We start from the raw sequence: 7,418 nt of genomic DNA, 5'->3' as shown, positions 1-7,418 counted from the left end.
ACATCTCCAAAAAAAGTCGTTATTCTGAGCGTCATTCCAGTTATTACGGCGGTTTTTAGAAAACCGCTACAATTACCTATAAATAATACGGCAGTTTTTTAAGGATTAAAATGGCGGTTTGTAACCGCCATTATTTCCACATAAAATGGCGATTTTTGAATGGTTTAAAATGGCAGTTATAACCGCCGTTTTTACCAGCATGTTGTGGCATCATTTCTGTTTAAAATGGCGGTTTCTAACCGCTGTTTTTACCATTATAACCACCATTTTTACCAGGTTATAATGGCATCATTTTAAACGGCAGTTTTTAACTGCCGTTTTTACTAGCGTATAATGGCATCATTTTCATTTAAAATAAGGGTTTCTAACCGCCGTTTGTACCTAACTATGATGACAATTTTATGCTTTTTAAAGTAAGATTGAAACCACCAATTTAAAGAGATATTTTCGAAACTCACTTAAAAATCTCGTAATAACCAAAAGGCATAGCCATAAATCAAACATCATAAGATGATTTTTAATTCATACATGATCCAAAAGTCATAATTCAAGTTATAATTAAAATGTCATAATCCAAAAATAAAGTATCAAAGTAACATTTTTTAATAATACGTCTTAACATATAATCCTTAATATAATCCTTAATATACGTTTAAACATATCAAGCAAGGTCATGCTTCCTTGTTGCTTGCTCCAGAAGACCTACTTCCTAACTCTTTTGGTGATGGAATCTCACTCTCCTGATCCAATCCCTACAATAAAAATATAATTATTATGAGCACAAGAAATGCAAGAAAAAGGCATATATTAATAATAAGTGGATATTTATGAATTTGAATTCATCTAAAAAAAATTCACATATAAAAGCAAATTAAATATGAGAAAGATTTCAAACACTCATCATACACATTAAATTAAAAAAAATCATATGCTAATTAATTCTGATCTCTGAAGAAAATTCATATGCTTCATCACTGTGAGATAAGCTTCTTATTCATTAATCAACAATTAAATAAGCAAACTAACTCATCATCCATGCATGCAAACCGCTCCCTATATTTTCATGCCCCACAAGCATCAATATTACTGAGAATTGTTTGTTACTGAGCACAAGCTAGTGTAGAAATTATGGTTTTAAATTGAAGTTACACCTATCATTGTTGTAAAACTTTTTTGTATCAACATTATTTCCAAGCATTATAACTAAAAGGAGAATAAAGAAAAGGAAAAAAAAAAGAGGATAATTGTATTTGTACCTGTGAAACTTGTTGAGTAGGGAATGTAAGAACCGAAACTAATCAACCGGTTAATTAAGTGATTAATTACCCAAATTAGATTCCAAAAAGTTAGAGAGAGAATTTGGGGATTTAAATGTGATTTTTGGACTCAGTGAGTCTTTCTGAGTCAAAAAATGTGCTTTCTACAAAAAACCGTGAAAAATCGCGAACCGGCAGTTGAACCGATTGAACCGGTTCAAGTCTGCCTGGTACCGCACGAGAAAAATGAAAACCGTAAAAAAACCTTAGAAAAACATTAGAAATGAAAAACCGGGCTTTAATTTTAAAGATTTGGCCCGAAGTTAGGCCAAACAGGCTAAAAATGCTAATGGATTGGACCGGGCCCAAGTTGGGCCCAAGCCCAACATATAAATACACTTAAATGAACCCATTTCAGCCACTTTCACCCTCATAACCTAAACACAACAGCAGCTGAAGTGAGGAGATAGGTGAGAGCTTTTCACCATTGTTACTATTCACTTCAAACTTTCCAAGCTCATATCTTGAGCTACGGAGCTCCGATCGCCGCACCGTTTGTGGCTACGCGTTCCTTGTGAAGAGCTCTACCAAACCCACCCAAGAAACCTTCAAGGTAATCACGAAATCTTCCCAGTTTCTCTCTTCAAAAATTCGGGTTTTATTAGAGTTTTGGGTTAAATGGGTTTTTGTGATTTTGGATGTTTAGGTTTGCTCTAATCCTTGCTTAGCTTTGGATTTGTGTTATCAAATCTGTTGGGAAAGGTAAAAGCTCTTAAACCCTTGTGAGATTATGCTTATGTTGAACCCTAGGTTGATTTGTGGTGATTTATATGTATATAGTTTGATTATTGTGGCTTTGGGAGCTTTTGGAACTTATTTGTGCTTATTGGAGTGGATTTGAAAGCTTGGATTGTGATTGGAAGCTTGTTGGTGCTCATTTTGAGTTTGGGTGCATAAAGGGAATCGGCCAAGGTATGGTTTCGGTTTCCTCTATGTAGTATATAATATTCATGGACACTTAGGCTAGTTGACCCTAAGATAGGATTGAATGTTGTTGGTGTATGAATGATTATGTGTAAATTGATGTTAATTGTTGGTATCCTTGGAATATCATGATTAAGGATGATTATGGAGAATTGTTGGTGTTAATGAGTATTGATGATTAGTGTTGTTGATGAGGTTGTTGAAATTAATAATGATGATGGTTAATAAGGGTATTATTATGTATTTGATAGTGAGAATTGATGATTATATATGGTGGAGTGGTAAATTGGATATGGAAAATGGTAAATTCTAATATGTGATAGAATTGATGTGGTTTTGGTTGGATTGGGTTATGAAAGTTGGTAAATTGAGATTCTTGTGAGTCTTGGTAAAAGTTGACTTTTGGTGAACTTTGTCTAATCATAACTTATGCCTTGGTTTTCAAAATCTATTGAAATTAGTTTAGCATTAAAGCTTATTGAAAACTGTTCGAATTGATATAAAGTTTGTAAAAAAACAAAAATTAGAATTTGGTAGAGGAAGTTATGATCATTCAAAGTTGGTGTTAAAAATCTGAAATTTTCCAAAGTTGCAGAATTTCATTACTTCTGATATGTGCGGGTGCACACGTCCTGTTTCTCAAAGATTTATTTGTTTTCAACTATTTTGCCTTTTCAACAAGGTTGTAAGCTTCTATAACAGCATTTTAAGACGTTTGGGCCTAGTTTTGAGTATTAGAACATGGGATATAAATTAAGGACTCTAGTACATGATTTTAAGGTAGCTTAGAAAACGGAGGCCTAGGTTTCTGGCGTGCTGAGAATGGTTTGACGTTAGGTGAAGGATGATTGGTATATGAGATGAGGAATGATAGAATTTTGGTATTTGGAAACTGAGTTATAAAGGGACAGTGGTTGAGATGAGTCGGGGACTCGGATTGAAGTGATGGATCTATGTATGCTGAAAATACTTTTGAAAACCATTGAAATAATATTTTTACATGATATTTTGAGACGCTATGCGCCTGGCAGGGACGGTGGTTAATCCCGCCTGTCGAGGTAGCGGCGGCGGCGTAAGGACGGTGGTTAATCCCGCCTGTCGAGGTAGCGGCGGCGGCGTAAGGACGGTGGTTAATCCCGCTTACGTTGAGATGTGAGGTCTGAGGCATGAATATCCCGCTCGCATCCCTTCGGATCTATAGGGCGAGCAGGCGCCGGTACCTGGACAGTGATCCGGGCACTATATCTCGGGGGTTCCCATATGAGAAATCTGAAGGGCGACGTCTCCATGGAGATGTGTCGGGTTGGCAGTTGAACCGACAATGTGATATCACAGCCAGTAGGGCAGGCATTCATCATATGCATTTCCTATCTGCTTGTATGCTTTGTCTACTTGTAATGGTTTGCCTAATTGAATAACATGCTTACTTGCTATCTGAATTATTTTCCATATAAGCTACTACTTGTGCTTTACTTGCTTTGAACATTATCTGTGTTTTCTGCTGGGATTGAGGAGGTTCGGAAGGCGGTGGCGATGGGATCGCATGGAGGATCGGTTGGTGAAGGCTGTGGGACAGCGGTGTTGGTTAGAATAGAAATCCCTTAAGATAGATAACCTGGTTTATTTAAGTCAAGTTGGTATATTATGCTTAAATGTTTTAGAATGTTTTAAGTTGAATCTTGTGATTGATATGAAGTTTAGGATTGCCTTTGGCGTCCCGGGGTCTTATATCCTATATCACTGGGAACTGTTACCATACTGAGAACCGCCGGTTCTCATACCATATTGTTGTTGTGTTTTTCAGATGCAGGTCGCAACCCACCTCGGTGAGTTGCTTTGGTTGGTGACAGGAGCGGAGAATCTTGGATCATTTTGGAGTTCTTTTTGGTTTATTTTGTTTATACATCTCTCCTTTTGTATTTTGTCTTGCCTAGAGACATGTATTTGAGAGAACAAAACTTGTATAAGCTGTTTTCACTGTATGGTTTTGTATATCAGTATATGGCTAGCCGGCTTAAACTCCGCTATTTTTGAGCTATATCTTTCATCGGGCTTCTAGATTATACTATTATGTATGAGTTTAGAACTGTCGTAATCTCTGATTGACCTTGGCTTTACGACGCGAGGTAAGGCTTAGGCTAATTAGGGTGTTACAGGGAACATTCCAGTCAATTGTATTGAAATTTTACCTCCTTCCTTAGAAGTAATATAGGAGACTAGCGCTTTTAATTGCGCTTTAACGGTATCCAACTCTTCTTGCACATTTGGACCACAATTAGATGATGTGCCAACATCATTTGAAGAACCTAAATTCATTTGACTAATTCTTATAGTGTTGTTCTTGAAAGCAACTGTTGGAACAATTCCCATACCTAAACCTCGAACACGACCAGGATGCTCTTTCCCAAAAACTACTCCAAGAGCATCAAGAGGAGAATTAACAGTTGATTCCATCGGTTGTTGGCTGCTATGTACTTCAATCTTCTCCTACATATATAAAAATAAAGAGAAAGAATAAAAAATATTATTATCTTATAAAAAAGAAAGAAAACGAAATACAAACAAGTTACTTATTGCACTTTAGTCTTACCTCTATTTCTTTAGCATTTTCATTAACATAACTTCCATCTATTTTCTTGTGAGTGATGTCCCACATTTGAACCCTACTAACTTCTATTCCCGTCTCTTCCGTCTAAAATTTAAGAAAAGTAGAAAGACTCGATAAAAAAATAGCAGCCTCAATCATGTATATATCATTCATCTAATTATTATTTGAGATAGATTAGATATGCAGAAAATTAAGAGATGATGCATGCATTATATTTGAGATAGATTAGATATGCATACATTAATTGATTACCAATTCAGCCCTTCTTCTTGCAATTGATTTAGCACCTGAAGTATGAGGAATTATTTTTTCTTGCCAAATTTCTTGATTCCTCTTACAAAGTTTCTGAAAGTTAAATTTGGACACAATTAAATAGTAGGGTCGATTCACATTTTTGAAAGATCGAATGTAATAAATTACTTTGATTAGATATTAAAAGGACTAAAAATGTGCACCAACCACAACAATTTAGGACTAAAATAAACAGAGACTGTACCACTATTTAAGACTTCCCCACAGCCATTGATCAGGAGCAATATCTTCTGGTGCATTATTTATGATCTCGGTTTTACTCAACCTCGGATCATAAAAATCATTCCAAAGCTTTATCCTATGTTCCCTCCATTTTTTGCCAAGCGATTGGAGCAAAAATCGTTTGGCCAAGTTATCACTCACTTTGAAGCAAAATCGAGCCTTCAATATTATAACAAAGAATATATATTAACCAGCAAATATAATTAAATAATGGGCAAAGAAATAAGCTTTAGAGTTTGAGTAATCTTCTTACTAGGAAAAAAAATATTCCATTGATTTTAAAAAAAGCTTGCTGGAATGTCTGACCACTTTTCAAAACTGATTGGAAATGCTACACAATCAGTGGCTAATTGCCCACAAACTCCTGCAAGGAGTCCAGCTGCTTCTCCTATTGCTGCATGATGTTTATAAAAATTGACAACTATGCACAAACCTTCTGGCAAATTATGCACATCCTTTGCTAATAAATGAAGGCGTGTACTATCTTTGTATTCATCTAAAATAGATAAATGAGTATAAATAAATGAGTAAATGAGCGACTAAAGAATAAAATAAATAAAATTCATGTTGTATGTTAGACAGCAACATAAGTAGATAAGGCAACATATATAAAGTGGACATCAACCTTCTTTTCTTCATCATATATAATATAAACTACTTATAATAATTTCACGAAACCAGCCTGCCAATAACTAGCTAAGGGTATCACAGAATTCAATTTCTATTTTCAATCCTTTCAAACTAATTCATATATAACATCTATATATCTAAAAATACTAATAGAACATCTATACATACCTATGGCATCAACAGTCCAATAATGTTTAGATTCACGTCCATGTTTACATTTAGGTTCGGATGGATGCTCAGATATAGTTGGAGCAACTGATGATGGCTCAGAAGAATTTGAAGTTGCCGACTTGTCTCGGGATGAACTTGCAGCTGCTACTGACTTGTCTCGGGAGAAACTTACAGCTGTCGACTTGTCCCGGGAGGAATTTGAAGCTGCCGACTTGTCTCGGGAGGCATTTGCAGTTGCTGCCGACTTGTCTCGGGAGGAGTTTGCAGCTGCTGTCGACTTTTTTCAGGAGAAATTTGTAGCTACCAATGTCTCTTGGGAGGAATTTACAACTGCTGTAAACTTGACTTGTGATGCATTTGAAGCTGCCGACTTGTCTTGTGAAGAATTTGCAACTGCGGCTACTTTAAGTAGATTCTTGTACCTCTTTTGTTTTGGCATATCTGCATAATAGATCAAATCAATAATTAATAAATATAGAATAAAATGTGCAACAAGATTAAAAGAAAAAACCATGTAGCTAAGTTGGTGAAATAATTTAATTAACAAGCAAATAATTTAATTTTATTAAGTCGTGCATATAGATTAAAAGCCGTTTCAAGCAAATAATTTAATTTTGTTAATAGGCGCTACTATATGTAACCTACTAACATTAGATGATCTCACAGGAACACCAAAATAATAGTTGGAAATAAAATAATTAATAAGTATATATAAAATGTGAATTATAACTAAATAAACACTTAAATATAAATTTCATACCATAAATTAATTTAATCTACTAACTATTCAAATATGTGTTTGTCTTCTGCAATGTCATTGATAAACTCATATTTTATGATGTATTTTGTGCTCAAATTGAGTGTTTTTATCAATTCTTCACCCACTTATTCATGTAAATTGCATGGTTTTACTTTCCCTTCCTTATTTTATTATATAAGTGAAAAACATGTTTCCTATGCTTTAAAAATATTAATTTTAATTACCCTTTACTATCATTCGATGCTGTAATTTGTGTGTTAAGTATTTTCAGATCTCATAGGGCAGGAATGGCTCAAAGGACAAAAAGGAAACATACCAAAATGGAAGGAAAACACAAAAATGGAGATTTGAAGAAAAGGCAGCGACGCGAACGCGTGCCTAGCGCGAAAATGCAGCGACGCGAACGCATGGATGACGCGGACGCGCGCCTTGAGCAGAACGCAATTGACGCGCACGCGTGACTGACGTATACGCG

The 7,418-nt window shown here is 35.3% G+C and overlaps 3 long non-coding RNA genes across 4 annotated transcripts; 1 reads left to right on the top strand and 2 right to left on the bottom strand.

Annotated features, from left to right (window-relative positions):
- On the bottom strand, nt 656-1,287 carry LOC110266991. The gene is made up of 2 exons (XR_002354262.1): nt 1,257-1,287; nt 656-752 (listed from the first exon to the last, which is right to left on the bottom strand). It is a non-coding gene; the product is annotated as an uncharacterized LOC110266991 (long non-coding RNA).
- LOC110266992 lies at nt 1,713-4,129 on the top strand. 2 transcript variants are annotated; one of them, XR_002354264.1, is made up of 4 exons: nt 1,714-1,869; nt 1,963-2,018; nt 2,097-2,228; nt 4,045-4,129. It is a non-coding gene; the product is annotated as an uncharacterized LOC110266992 (long non-coding RNA). The 2 variants fall into 2 exon arrangements; XR_002354263.1 differs by having other exon boundaries at nt 1,713-1,869; nt 1,963-2,228.
- On the bottom strand, nt 5,373-6,353 carry LOC110266993. Its single transcript, XR_002354265.1, has 3 exons — nt 6,181-6,353; nt 5,636-5,776; nt 5,373-5,541 (listed from the first exon to the last, which is right to left on the bottom strand). It is a non-coding gene; the product is annotated as an uncharacterized LOC110266993 (long non-coding RNA).

This window comes from Arachis ipaensis, chromosome B09 (assembly GCF_000816755.2).
Source record: "Arachis ipaensis cultivar K30076 chromosome B09, Araip1.1, whole genome shotgun sequence".
NCBI lineage: Eukaryota > Viridiplantae > Streptophyta > Magnoliopsida > Fabales > Fabaceae > Arachis > Arachis ipaensis.
This window is presented reverse-complemented; position numbering and strand designations above follow the sequence as displayed.